The sequence below is a fragment of the Rhinolophus sinicus genome, chromosome 2 (genome assembly GCF_057876585.1).
Source record: "Rhinolophus sinicus isolate RSI-liver-muscle chromosome 2, RSI-T2T, whole genome shotgun sequence".
Taxonomy (NCBI): domain Eukaryota; kingdom Metazoa; phylum Chordata; class Mammalia; order Chiroptera; family Rhinolophidae; genus Rhinolophus; species Rhinolophus sinicus.
Window position 1 is genome coordinate 10,957,249 of NC_142502.1, and position 14,332 is coordinate 10,971,580.

General features: G+C 43.7%; 1 protein-coding gene across 9 annotated transcripts in view; it reads right to left on the bottom strand.

The window, feature by feature from the left end:
• Positions 1–14,332, bottom strand: part of SCAF8 (SR-related CTD associated factor 8) — a 200,964-nt gene that overhangs the window by 23,233 nt on the left and 163,399 nt on the right. For 6 of the 9 annotated variants that reach the window (XM_088795355.1, XM_088795354.1, XM_088795346.1 and 3 more), the window contains one exon: positions 1,265–1,350. The gene's annotated coding sequence lies outside the window, so the exon portion shown is untranslated. The remainder of the gene's footprint in view (positions 1–1,264; positions 1,351–14,332) is intronic. The other 3 variants (XM_088795350.1, XM_088795352.1, XM_088795351.1) reach the window with 1 other exon arrangement.

Genomic DNA, 14,332 nt, shown 5'->3' on the forward strand with positions numbered 1-14,332 from the left:
TGGCATATCTCTGATCTTCAAGGGGAAAATGTGCAGCTTCCTTGAACTTAGAATCTTTAGGGTGATGAGCATTAAAAACAGACACTGAGACAGCTCTTGCCACGTGCTTAGCACTGTCAGTAGTGCTTCCTTCACTTTAATTCACTTAACACCCCCAAACCCCTGCCACGTAGATACTTTTATTACTTCCATCTTATAGCGGAGGAAAGAGAAGAGGAGATCGGCTCCACGGTAACAGAACCGGGATCTGACTCAGGTAGAAAGGATACAGGTTTGTGCCCTTGACCCCTGGACTATACTGGGCTATACCAAGCATGAGGAAGTCCATGACCTAGAGGCGTGCCCAGTCCAGCGGGAGGGAGAGAAAAGTAAACATGCAACAGGGAGACGATGAAGTGAGTGTAGGACAGAGGTGTGTGCCAGGCCCGCGAGCACATGGGGGAGGCCTGCAGCCCAGTACAGTGGGCCCAGAACGGCTGCTCGGAGGGGTTGGCGCGTGAGTGAGTCTCACACAGTAGAGAGGGCAAGAAGGGGCTGGAGACCACGCCGGACAGAGAACAGAGGAAGCAAAGACACAGAGGAAGCCAACACATGATGGGTCCAAGGCTGAGGAGGGGGTTGGAAGGGGACACACAGCCCTTGAAAGCTAGTCTGGGAGGCTGGATTTTAATCCCAAGGGAGATGGGGAGCCATCCAGTGGCATCCCCAGGGGAGTGCCAAGACCGGCCATGCATCCTCTTGTACATGGAAAGGGGTAGAAGATGGACAGGACATGAGCAACAGGGAACAAATTGATTTAGAAAAAGACCGTTTCTGACACTAATGCCTTTTTTTCTCTATACCAGCATTGATGCTACATACAGCCTCTGCCCTGTAGGGAAGCGGAATATATGTTCATTTTGAAAACAACAAAGGTAAGGGAGTTCTTTTTGAAAGTTTGTGGCAGGAGCTTAGCCTTTCAAATGGAACCACTTATTCTCTGATTTTCTTTTCCATCCGAATCTCCGCAGGGGGCAGTGGTGAGGGGGAGCAGATGAAAAGCTTCTGATTGTGTAGTGGGGGCCAGAAAACTGCACTGACAACCTCTCCACACCAAGCATTGCACTTCCCCTAGACATCTGAAAACAACTCTTGCACTCAATGCCAACGTGGTTAGAGAGGGAGGCGCTCCTAATTACCCTGCTAACCTCGGGACAGCCTGCTCACTGAGAGCTTGTGAAGACGTGCAGGTACCAGCTGCGAGCAAATGGAATGCACGACTGACCTTGAATGTGATCCAGACAGCTGGAAAGGAAAGACTTCAGATTCTGCCAGACTTAGAGGCTCCAGGATCTTCTGCGTCCTTCTGTCCTAGAAGAAAACAACAAGTGGGCTCATGAAATTACTCACATGTGAATTATCAATTCACACCCCGTTAAATGCAAAGCTCACATGCTATGGACAAGCTGATGTACAATTCAGAACAATCTACTGCGATGATTCATGTAAAAGCTTCACTTTTGAGGCTTAATTGATACACAGAACCTGACTTCACTTTGGCTCTCAGGTCAGCACAAGCATCATTGCATGTAGTGTTTCTATGTGACAGTCGCAAGAAGCAGCTATACAGAGAAAAGGTTTCAGGCACTCTCTGTGACTCAGACTCTGCAGCTGAGATATGTTTCCACTGGAAGGTGATCTCCTCTTAGGTTAATACGTTCCCGCTAATGTAAAACGAAGGACTCTGAGTTCATGTTTGGGAATCACAGGATTTTGGAGACGGCTGGGAGTCTCCTGTCCATAGATGACGAAATGAGATCTGGAGAGGCGGCCCCACCCACAATCTAGCGGCCCAGTTACTGGTACAATCAGTTCACCCACCAGTGCTCTTTCAGAAACAATAGCTCTCATGAAGACTTTTGATTCACAAAACACTCTAAATTTCATGTTGATTTTAAACGTATTCTATCATCTTTTAAAATGTGGAAGTAAGTCTCATTTTTTGCAAAGAAATTCTAATAATCAGCTCAAATCTCCACTTTCCATGGAGAAATGAGCCCCACCAGGGTGTCATGAAAGGGATTGCCCCCATGACCTTCCCCTACGTCAGCCTGTCTGGAAAGGGCAATGTGTCCCTGGCTCCACTGCATCTTGGAAAATCCGAATGTAACTGGAGCTGGCTGCGGCCTTACGCTCGTGGAGGTCAAACCTCTCATTACACTAAAAAAAAAAAACGGCAGTGCAGTGAGATGGTCAGTTAAAGGGAGAGCCAGATTGGGAACACCCAAGAGAAACGTATGTGCACTGAGCAGCTGTTGGCGCTAGGTCTGTTGCCTCTGCTTTGAACACGTGATCTCATTCCATTCTTACAATTGCCCACCATGCGTGCATGGGCACGGAGACCCAGCTGACTTCTCCAGTTCAACTCATATTGATCTGAGCATCTGCTGCGTCTAGGCACCAAGGTAGGTGCCAAGTATCAAAGGAGAAATGGATACTTTGCTTCCTGCCCACAGTGAGGTCAGTCAAGCAGGAATGGGGGAGGGGCCCTGTGTGGTGCAAAAAGCAGTCTGTGCCTCCTGAGACGGTCATGACATTAATTTGGTGAGTGTTGATCAGCATGACAAATACATGAATGAACAAACGAAGTAGAACAGAATAACAGAGAATGGAAAACGTCAGCGTGAATGCAGTGAAGGCAAGACAACTCACGTGGATATGGGTCAATATACCCGTATCAATCATATATACGTCTGTGTGTGCTGGTTTGCAATGTAAAATATATTTCCTTTTGTAGGTCATGGTGAAGAAAAGTGTGACAGCTCTCAAGTTATAGAACAAAGTGACAAGGGCTCTATTAGAACTTGACACAAAATGTTGACAGCAGGAGTGAGTGTGCTCTGCCGTTCAGTTAGCACCTAGCTCTGCAGAGTGAGCTGGGGACAATTTTGCTTTCTCACCAAGAAGCGGTCTCTTATGGGTGGACTGCCTACCTCTAATGCTCAGAGTTAGGAACAGCTTAAGAAGGAAATGCGGGGACTAGAGAGGGGAATGGCGGGGGCCCTTCTCCTGTAGCCTGGGAAAGAGGGTGGGGCAGCTGTGCAGTCGCGAGAGGCACAATGACACCAGTTCTGTGTTTGCACGATGAAGCCAGGGTCAGCCTCGAGAACAGGAGACTAAACCTCAAGAAGATGGAAACCGAACCTAGCCCTAATTCTAGAACTGTAGGCGCTGCTGGAAGGTCTGCAAGCGCAGGCTAGGTCTGGAATGAATCCCCACCATCCCCCTGTCGAGAAAGAGTGCAGGAGAGCCTGTGGAGTCTGGAAGGCAGGAGACAGGGACACAGACGTGGGGTCCCTTCAATGATCTTCATCTTCAGAGTAGCACCTCCTATGGGATGGCAGGTTACTGCTCTCTCTCTTACCAGCACAAAATCGTGATTAAAAATTCTGTTCTTTTAATAAAACTGCCTTCAGACATATCCTAGACACCACGTATGAGGGTGAGGATTTGTAGCAATCCGCTAGACTGCTGTGTGCAGGTATTTTCTCAAGTTCCTGAGTAAAGATTCAAGGATTCAAATCAATTTATTTGATTAATAAATAGGTGCTGTTCATCATACAAATGAAGAAGCAGGAGGAAAGAAGCTAATGATTTGCCCAGCATCACACAGTGACAGAAACAGAATAGAAAATCAGACTCTGGGACACCAGAACCGTTGCGTTTTAACGTCTAAGCTTGCTCGTGATTTTGGTTGTTGGTTTGCTTTTTCTTACAGAGCCGTAAGCTGTTTTCTGAAGTGTGTGAGCAAAATCCACAAAAATTTTAAGGCAAAAATTAAGGGGTGCCAAAAAAATGTATACAAGTGGACACTCTGGTCAACGTTGCTCAAGCAGTGGTTCGCCATAATCAGAAGTGTCTGGACGCTGATGGGAACCACTTTGAGCACCTCTTGTAATTGCAGAAGTCAAACGTGACTTGTATTCATCTTTTGTTATAGGTATATATTATTACAATTTTAACAGTTTTCCTTTCTTAAAATGTGCATACACTTTTTTGGATAAATATATATATATATATCTTGCCAAAAAAGCACACACATCACAAATCAATGGTATCAAACAACATCAGCAAAACGACTTCCTCCTTTCTACTGCTAGGGTAGATTCAAAGAAGTTTTTTTGACTTCTTAGCTTTTTAAATTGTATCTATTTTTAGGTTTTACCATGTTTCAATTAAAATTAGGTGTTACCACTTTGCCTTCAGGAAAATAAAAGTCTCAAAGCTACAGCTACCATAAGAAAAGTAACTAAAGTGAGTGTGTAACTGGTACTTTAAATACTTAAGTAGAACTTAAAGTATTTAAGTTAAATCTAATAGGTAAATTATAAACGGTAGAGGGAGTATCTACAGTTTTTAAAATTATTAAAAGATATATTAAATATTTTTATTGTTTTACTTTTTATTTTATTTTTATTTTTTAAGGAGGGCACAGCTCACAGTGGCCCATGCAGGGATCGAACTGGCAACCTTGGTGGTGTCAGCACCACGCTCTAACCAACTGAGCTAACTGGCCACCCCTATATTAAATAGTTTTAAATGAGTGAGATTAAACTTTCAAATCTAGAGACACACAATTGGGTGATAAAGCTCTTAAAAGTTAAACACAGGAAGTGATCGCTGTGGAAGTGCAAAGGAGGGGGTGCTCAGGGGAGAAGAGGGGGCTGTGATTGGTAGGGGGTGGGGGCACACAGACAGGGTGTCCGCTTACAGAATTCATTGGGCCTTCCCCTCGATTTGTGTGGCTTTCCATACCTATGGGGTTTGTTTTTTTCTTTTAAACTAAAGAGATTTACATAAAGAAACCATTGCTTTGAAACAGGGAACTAAGAATACAGTGATCAATTGTTACTCCCAGGTCCAGTGGGACAACAGGAATGAAAATGACAGCCCGGTTCCCTTCACTTGCCATCCCAAAGGCTGGAGTTTGAGGGGCGACGGAAAAGGGTCTGCTATGTCAGTCACGGAGTGGTCGTAGGTAGTATCTGGCTCCTTCTGTCTAAGAATGTGTTCCAAATGGTTTTGATGGCAAATAAATCTATTATCACAACAGATGGAGGTTTTATGAACTTTGGAATTAAATTTTAAAATGTATGATTATCCAAAATGCACACGTTCTTCAGCTCTGTTTCTTGCTTTTAGGTTTTAAGTTCAGAGCAGATCAAAATTTCCTCCCCGAACAGGAATAATCAAGATAAACCCCAGGTAGATTGTACTAAACAACCCAGGGCAGGCACTCCCACTTACTGCAGACTTCCTGGGGTTGGGCTCCCCGCCAGCACTGGCAAAGGCCCCTACTGTATCTCCTGGCCTCACTCCTCAGTCGAGGGAAGAAAAAAAAAAACATACTGCAGAGGACACAAGCCGTGGTTATGCCGTTCCAGTTCTCCAGAACCTAACTTTGCTCCTTTTTCTGTAGCTGAATCAAATACTTCACCCTTTTCTGTTTATTTGCACAGAGGGCTGTTTAACAGAGGAGCATACCGAGCGAAGGGAAAGCCACAGCCATGTGGGCCAGAATGGCTTCCAATCACAACAAACACACCCAAAGAGGGAGGAAGATGGTAAGCGATATATTTCCTTTCCGACATTCTTTAAAATAAATGCACAGCCCTGGAGGAGGCAGTCTGACATGTTTCCACTAGATGAATAAGTGTGGAGAAGCACGGATCTTTGTACACTACCTGCTCTCTGCCCAGGCCCCATTCCAGACCACAGTTTGGCAACTGGGTCCCCAGGGCCTGAGTATCTGGAGACTGTCTACAACGCAGTGGTCTGCACGGCTTGGAAACCAACAAGGCTCCTTTCCTTTCCATTAGCCACTGGCAGCAGGACATGTAAGAAGATGCTTTCCTTTGTCACATTCTGCAGAGGCCCCCCGCATCCTCCGAGCCGAGTCTCAGGACACTGAGAAATGCTGTGATGGTTTAGAAACCCAGCCACATCAGGCCACAGCTGACAGCAAGCCAAATCTACATTCTGATCCATCACATTTTGAAGCTAAATATTTCTCTGAAGCGTGCGAGCAAAATCTACATAAATTTTAAGGCAACCTAGGACTGTTGTGAGTCTAGACTATACTGGGCTGTGTTTTCTTCCTCTGCTTCTGTGAGCTCATCCCCTCTAATGGCTGAATCCCCGGGTCACTCACTCTGCATTCCTCACTTTGAACAAGACGCAGAAACACCGAGTACTACGACACATTACACACGAGGAAGCCTTAAAACATAACCCCCAAAAAAGAGCTGGATTTTCCCGTTGCTGTCAGAAGGGAGCATAAGAGCATAATCTCTCACGTCCTGTAAAAGGAAAAAACAAAAACAAAAAAAAAAGCTTTTCTCGTTTTCAACATGAAAAGACATCCCTGACCCAACACACATCTAACAGTAATGACCTGGCCATAGCAGGGCTCCTGTCAGAGGATTAAACCTTGCACGTCTATCAAGCTCCCATCCTAAACGCCTTCATTTGTTGTTAAAACCAGTCTATCAATATGTGGAGCTGAGGGACAAGAAGGACACACAGTAGCTTTATGGGGTGACCTGCTGCTACTGCTATTAGTGCTGCCCTCTAGAGTTGTGCTGTGTACAAGCTGTGAGACCACACGTGGCAGCCTGATTATACTTGGAACATCAGAATATACTCTTTACTTGTGTATTTGCATATAATGTATATTATAAAAGCAACATGTACATCATATATTCTATATAAATAGCTCCTTCTATCATACGTCCATGTAAATCCTATTGCTTAGCTAACTCTTATACACTAAGATGAATTATTCTAACCAACTATTCTAATTATTCTAAACCAACTAATTCTAACCTAAATTATTAAATTATCTAATTCTAAATTATTCTAACCAACTAATCTAATTATTCTAAACCAACCTCAATAAGTTAATGACATTTAGTGCCCAAGTGTTAGGACAAGTGCTCTTGTCCTTTTAATCTGTGAGTATAAACCTACTTGAAAGTCAGACTTAGTTTCATTAGTGTCAACAGTGATCTTTGTTCCCCCCCAACCCCCGCCATTCCACTGGTCACCAAAAGTTGGGGCAGGATTCTAATTCTACCTTATGAATATCTCTCAAGTCTCTACCCTCTCAGGCCTTCTAATATCTCCTCTGGACCATTACCGTAGATTTTTAACCAGCCTTTCAACATCCAGTGTCTCCCAAAGCAGTCAATGTGTCACATTACAGCCAGAATTACTTCCTCAAAGGCAGAGAGATTAGATCACTCCTCTGTTTTAGAACCCTTCATGGCTCTGTATTCCCCAAGAGACAAAGTTCAGACAAGTCACTGTGGCATATGACCAGCTTATAGTCCAATCAGCTCATCAGTGTGGGCTAAAATAACTTCCAATACCAACCAACATCCACTCACGCATCCATTCAGTGACAATCCGTTGGGTCCTCTTAGGGTTCAGGAAGAATCAAGTTCAGTAAAACCCAGTCCCAAATCTCAGTGTGCAAGCACTTTGGCAGGAGACGGAGATGTCAATAAACAATCACAACCGAGCATGGTGACTGCAGTTTGGCCCCGATCTGGTGTAGCAGTATCATATCCACGCATTCCCACGTACCCATTGCCCCTCTATTCCAAGGCTGCTGAATTTTTTGCTATCCAAAACACATCAGGTTCGTTGATGCCTGCATACCTATCTCTACTTCCTCTCCAGCGTTTGAAATGCCCTTCCTCAGTCCTGCCCAGAGAATCCCTATTCATCCTTCAAAACTCTGCCCAATAGCCCCACTTATGGAAGGCCTGCCTGGAGACTCTCAGGTGTAATTATTTGCTTCTTTTTTTAGGGCTACCTATTCTTGGTTTTCACCTTTGCTGTATCAGATTCTTACACCGTGCTGCAATCATGTGTTAAAATGTCTGCGCTTTGTGCTACATAAAGGGCAGCCCCTGTGTTTGAAGGAGTGTTGGCATCCGAGTGGGAACTTAAAGGTCAGTGAGGGAAAACCAGGCCCCAGAGTGAAGGAACTTAATCCATTAATTAGCCCACAACTCGCTCTAGGTTAAAATTGGTGACTTTCCCAAGAAAAACTAGTGAGCCAAAACCCAAACAACAGAAAAACAGACGAGAGCGTACATACCTGCAGATTAGCATCTGTACATAAATATGCATAAACACTCACAAAGAGAGGCGGGTGACATGGGCATGGACGTGTACCACTGCTGTGGCCGCCATCCAGATAAGCCAAGGGGCTGGAGGGAAGATGGAAACTGGCACCGCTGACCCTGGCCAAAGGCGATGGGCGGGAAGATGATGGGAAGTGTGGTTTCTACCCCCAAAATTGGTATCCCGCAGCTCCTCCTCCTGCCATGACCTTGAGGGTATCCTGTCACGGCTGCCTTTTTCCATTAGATACTTGGGGAGAAGCTTCCATGCCTGACCCAGCCCTCATTCACTTCCTAGCACCCCCACCTCCCTGGCCAAGGCACAGATTATGGCTTGCCCCTTCCTTGAAATGGTCTGATATGATCATAGGAAAGGCTCCAGACAACCGGGTGTCATTTCAACTTATTACACTGACTCTAGGAGGTCACAGCAGCCCTGTCTGCAAGGCCTGCAGTTTGGCCAGGTTTTAAGTCCTGACGCCTTCAGGCAAACTTCAGTTAAACCAGCCCTTCATTTCACAAAAGAAAAAGCTGGAATTCAGAGTGGCTTACCCAAAAGACATTCAGTGAGTGAAAGGTATTCTGGTAAGTTATGAAGAAAACCAAAGGTATGTTGTTAAAGTTTGAGAAAAGCGCAGCCCAGAGCCTGCACAGCCATGGCCCACGCAAAACAAAATTTGCTCCCTGTTTCTTTTCTTTTCTCCAACGCCCCACCCCCCTATCCCTGCCATTTCTTTTCTTGAATGAAGTAAACAGCACCACTTTCAAATTCCTTATGTAAAATTAACTTGGGAGAAACAAGGAGCACAGCCTAATAAAGTCTGGTTAGAAAAAACAAAAGTACCAAAAATACCAATCTGCCACATCCAACCCCACAGCCTGTCAAATTGAACAGTATTTGCCCTGAGAGCAATTTCGCCTTCCAGAGACAACCCTGTGAGGGGGTCAGGAAAGATGTGAGGAACAAGGGGCCAGCATCAGCATAAGTTTCAACTTCAAAAGGAGCATAATCTCCATTTCTGTAAACTCTCCCCTTCCAGATAAACGACTAGGTCCCCAGTTAAGACCGTCATGTGCCATCTCCAGAGTTCCCCCAAACCACACATTCCTCTCAGGGTCCTCGGCGGCCATCTGCATACATCCTAACCTAAACCAGGGCCATTTATAAGATGGCTTATGTTTAACTTCATTCTATTTAATTCCAGTGCTTTCTTCCAGTACCCAATCTGTACGTAATTAACATCATATTGCAGCAAACGCTGAATGGTATGATAAGTTTTACCATACGTATACAATGGACTACTGCAGAACTTGGCATGCCTGCAGTGATCCATTAAGAGGGGCGAGCCTGGCTTATTTTGGAGTATACGTTATGTGTTTTGGATCGGGTCTGTTTTTTTACTTCTACTAATGTTGTCCATGAGGCTTAGTCCTTTCTCAGGGGTCGCCACGACGTGTTCCTGCCTTTCCACAATGAACGCCACTGGCTCGAAAGCTATTTGGCTCACAGAGGAAGGATCCTTTGAAACATTTCTAGTTTCTGAACCAAAATGAGCTTTCTCAGTCTTGACAAAGGCTGAGCAGATACCATCAAAGCCCCCAGGATCAAGTGGAACTGAATGGAGAAAATGCCAACGGAACCATCGGTCCAAATCCTAAAGGCAGAGGGCACTCCTTGAAGCTTGAAATATGTAATTTTAGAACAAAAAGAGGAAGCACTGTAATACTGTAGATAATGAAAATATGAAACTTGTGTCCCAAGAGGTAGCCGATAAAATACAGGAGGTTCAGAAGGAGTTAGCAAAGGTCATGCTGACAGATCCGCCTTTGAGGAACATTCCTGACATTCTGAGACAGAGAGAAGGAAAATCGTATCTTTCCACCTTATCAGTGCCTTACTCTACCCACCTTCTCTGCGGCACAAGAAAAAGCCAGCCGAGGCCTTTGTCAAAGGAAGAATTCGAGGTGGGAAGGGCCTCTGGTTTGACTCTCTGGGTCACTCTACTCAGACACGATATAATTTATAGTTAACGTAGCTGGAAAGTTGCAGTTTTGCTTTAAGACATTCTTCAGTGTAGATTTCAGAATGAATTGAAGTCTCTCTTAACATGTGACATGAAGAAACACATGTTCTTAATCTGTGGGTTTAAAATTGTTTTAGAATTACATCAATGAGACATATCCTCCAAAGAAGAGTCAGGCCACCCACCATCACACGCGGGATCTGAGAGCAATGTAGGACTCTACTACTTCCCAGCTTAATGTCTTACGACGAGTCAGTTGCTAAAACTCTTTAAAAAGGAACTTTCGTTTGGAGCTTAAAAAAAAAAAAAAAAGGAGTTTTTGAATCCACTGGGTACAGTTTGTTGCTGGAGACAGGACCTGGCTAAGCTGCTCTGAGGGTAGCATGAAGGTAGACGTACCCAGCACCCCCAGGAAAGGGAGTCGGAGAAAGAAATGTCCTCTGGTTCTCCATCAGATCGAGTTCCCAAACCAGAACTCAAATCCTCGGTTCTCAGTACCAAACACGAAGGTGCAGAACATTAAGCTTAGAAAACTGCCAAATGAACCTCACGAATTCATCCCTTAAAATGGGAAGGTATCGTGAAGGGCTTAAAAATAGTCTTAAAGGCCAACATTTCATCTTTAAAGCTTGGGTACATGGTACGTAATGAGAAACATGATAGCTCGCCAGTCAAGTGAAGGAATTAAATAGGAAAAAAGGAGTGTAGGGAGATGCTATAGTAGGAATTACAGCCTAAAATTAGGGGAAAGAAAAATAGGTAATGAGAACGTATAACTAAATGGAAAGGAGAGTTCCAGATTATAACTAAGACTGGTAAGGACTGTCTGACACCCACGTGGCCGTCTGCAAAGCGCTCACCTGTAATTAGCCTCTCACCTGTACCGTGTGTCTCCTCACACAACTTCATGAGGCAGGCAGGAAAGGACAGCCTCAGAAGACACTCCTATGCCAAGGTCACAACATTAACAACTAGTGATCTTTTTGACTCAAGTCCTATGCTCTTTTGCCATTAAAGTACCACGATTCCTGACTCGTTAATTTGAAGGAAAAAGTAGAAAAAAAGTTTTTCCCCTTTTCCCCTTTTCCTACATCTATTATATAAAGTAAATGGTGTCTTTCTCCCCTTGGGAAGATGCAATGAAATCATTAGATGAGAAGTAACTAATTTAGAGGGTTTATCAGATTATTGCTGAAATGATACCAGAAGCCCCCCTTCTCCAGTTCATTATCTCAGCAGTAATAAAAATAAGGGGGAAATGGTAGGACCTTTCAGGAGGCTAGAGTGAAAAGGCCTTGTTTCATGTTCTGTTTCTTTCACTACAGACAAAATGGAAAAATGCCATATTCCACCACAAAGACTTTCTTTGGCATCAGGTAGAGTTACTAACCTATTGGAGGAAACCAGATGGAAAGAACAATAGATGCAAAAATGTACTGTACAAAAGAAACAAATATTGCAATCATCACAATCTTGATTCTAAAAATAAAAGCACTGGCCCGGGAACCTGAGTGTCCCAGGGCAGCGTGACTCACAGGCTAGGCTGAGTGGTCAGTCTTATCTCTTTTCCATGATTTGTCCCGAATGTTTTTTCTGAGTTTCTCCTGCTCCGGATAGGATTTTATGTAATGTATGTCACTGATCTATAGATAAAAGCCTATTGGAAACCAATTCCCTATTTATTCAACCAAATCCCTATTTATCTCAGGACTTCTTCCTCTTGCCTAACAAAATATATTTTGGATATTTTCTCTCACCCACCAAACATGTGCATTTCTTTAATTTGGCTTCTTGGTTCCACTTAAGCTTGTAGGCCCTGTGCCACCTAGTGGGTAGAATGGGAGAAGAGCAGATCTATTTTCCAGCTCCTCTCAATTTAAATAATAAGAGAATAAGTCTTCCATTTAACTAAGAAAACATTAACTTAGAAATAAGAATTACTTTCAGATGATTCCGGAGGGTCTAGTTTCCACAAGCACACATGTCTTAACAGATACAGAAGCGTAAGATGCTTTGACCAAAGTAACTACTCTGCATTATCCTGAAAGAGCACCCACCATTTTCAAATCCATTATTTCTGCAGGCTGGAAAAACTGCAGGAAACTGAAATTTTCCATTCTCAGGAGGTGGTTAGGCTGAGAACTGATAAGAGACGGGGTGAAAAGAGGCTGTGCAGGGAGCCTGGTGCTACAGGAATCCTATTGGGCTGCTCCCAGCACAACACAATCTGGCCTTGAAGTGAGTAGCTGTAGATGATGAATGGGCCTTTGATTTTAAGTGTCATTTAGCTGTATAGGTAAAATCCAATCTCAGGCTCAGGGGCTCATCAGCATAACCAAACACTGAGCACAAGGGCCCTGGAAGGAGCCCACTTCCCTGACAGCCTGGTGTTCTGGGAGTTACAAAATGCTCCTTGGAGGAAGGGGCCTCGCCTTCTGTGGGCAGAAGCAATTTACTCCATTCGCTAGAAACTCATCCTGTCTAGACTCCAGGATTGGTCTCAAGTGTGAGAGTGAAGAGGAAATCCTCTGTAGCTCCCTCGCCAAGGTAAAGACCTCAGGTTCACTCTCACAGCAATGACAATCCATTTCAAGACCTCCTTTGGGTAACAAAGGATGTTGACACAGCTGCTTCTTCATTAGCCAAGAAAATTAGATAGAAACCCATCGCGAGCATAGCACCCAGTGGCTGACACCAGCTCAGTCCTGCTGGAGAGCACTGATCTAGATGAACACAAACGCCTTGTTGTCTAGTTGTTCTAGCAATTACTGACGGAGGGATATTAAAATCTCCAACGAAGATCACAGAGTTGTCTATTAGTCCCTTGAATTCTGTCAATACGTCCTTCATGTGTTTTAAGCTCTATTACTAGACATACATAGATTTATGACTGTTACGAATGTGTTCCTGGAGAATTAATTGCTCCCTTTAATCTCCGGTAATACTCATCATCCTGAAGTCTGTTTTATGTCATAGTAATATGGCCACTCCAGCTTTGTAAAGCATACTGTTTGTGTGACATGCTGTTTGTATGACTCCATCTTTTTACCTTTGACCTACTTGTATTTATATTTAAAGGCAGCATATGATTGGGCCTTTCTTTTACTCCGGTCCAAAAATCCCTGCCTTTAAATTGGAGTGTTTAGTCCATTTACATTTAATGTTAATTATTGATGTGGTTGGGTATGATCCTGCTCTCGGATTTCATTTTCTGTTTGTCCCATCTGGGTTTGTTTTTTAAATTCTTCTGATCCTTTCTTAACTTTTTCTGGAATAATTAAATATTTTTTTTAGAATTTCATTCTCATTTCCCTTCGACCTTTTTCACTGTGCTTCTCTGCATTTTCTTCAGAAGAGCTAATATGACTTTATAAAGAACAAAAACAGAAGTCCTAGCACCCCCTGCCTCAGGATACTCAATCAGCACCCCAAATTATGTAACCAGTTACTGAGGAGGCTGAGGACCCTGTCAACTTCCCACCGCCCCCCCCCAGTCCTTATTAGTAGGGAGATACAATTCTCCCCACCTTCTTAAGAGGCGTTCCAGTACTATGATTCTGCATACTACAATAGTTACAGAAGTTTTTCTTCATAGTAAATGTTTACAGAATCTGAATCCCTGGATCTTCATGGCCTCCATCCTAAGAATGCAAATTCCTGAACTTGCATTTTGTTTCCTCATGCCTCCTCCAGGAACTTACTCTCTACTCACACAGGATCACAATCCAGTCTCTGAAAATATTTAAAAGCAAGCTTCTGGCCTGAGAACTGAATAAATCTAAGGCTTGCGAGGAGCGCCCTCTTGAGGTAGCCTTTATAAAGATGTTGAAAACTTTGCAGGAACAGGTTGTAGCTGTTCTAGCTTCGGGAGCTAAAAAAAGTAATCAAGAAGATATGTTGGCTAAATTTTGAATGTAAATGTATCTTCTTATTAGAAATCATTCTAACTCCTAAAAGACAAGACGACATGCAGCAGAGAAATAAACACCAGGCCTCACTAAAGGCATTCCCTAAATATAAAATAACAAACGCTGGAAATGCACTAACACCCAGAAAGATAAATGTGATTGCAGAGTTCTGGTTTGAGTGGTTAGTTTTAGATATTGTTCCTGATCTGGAAGAAAGGCAAGCTTCCTC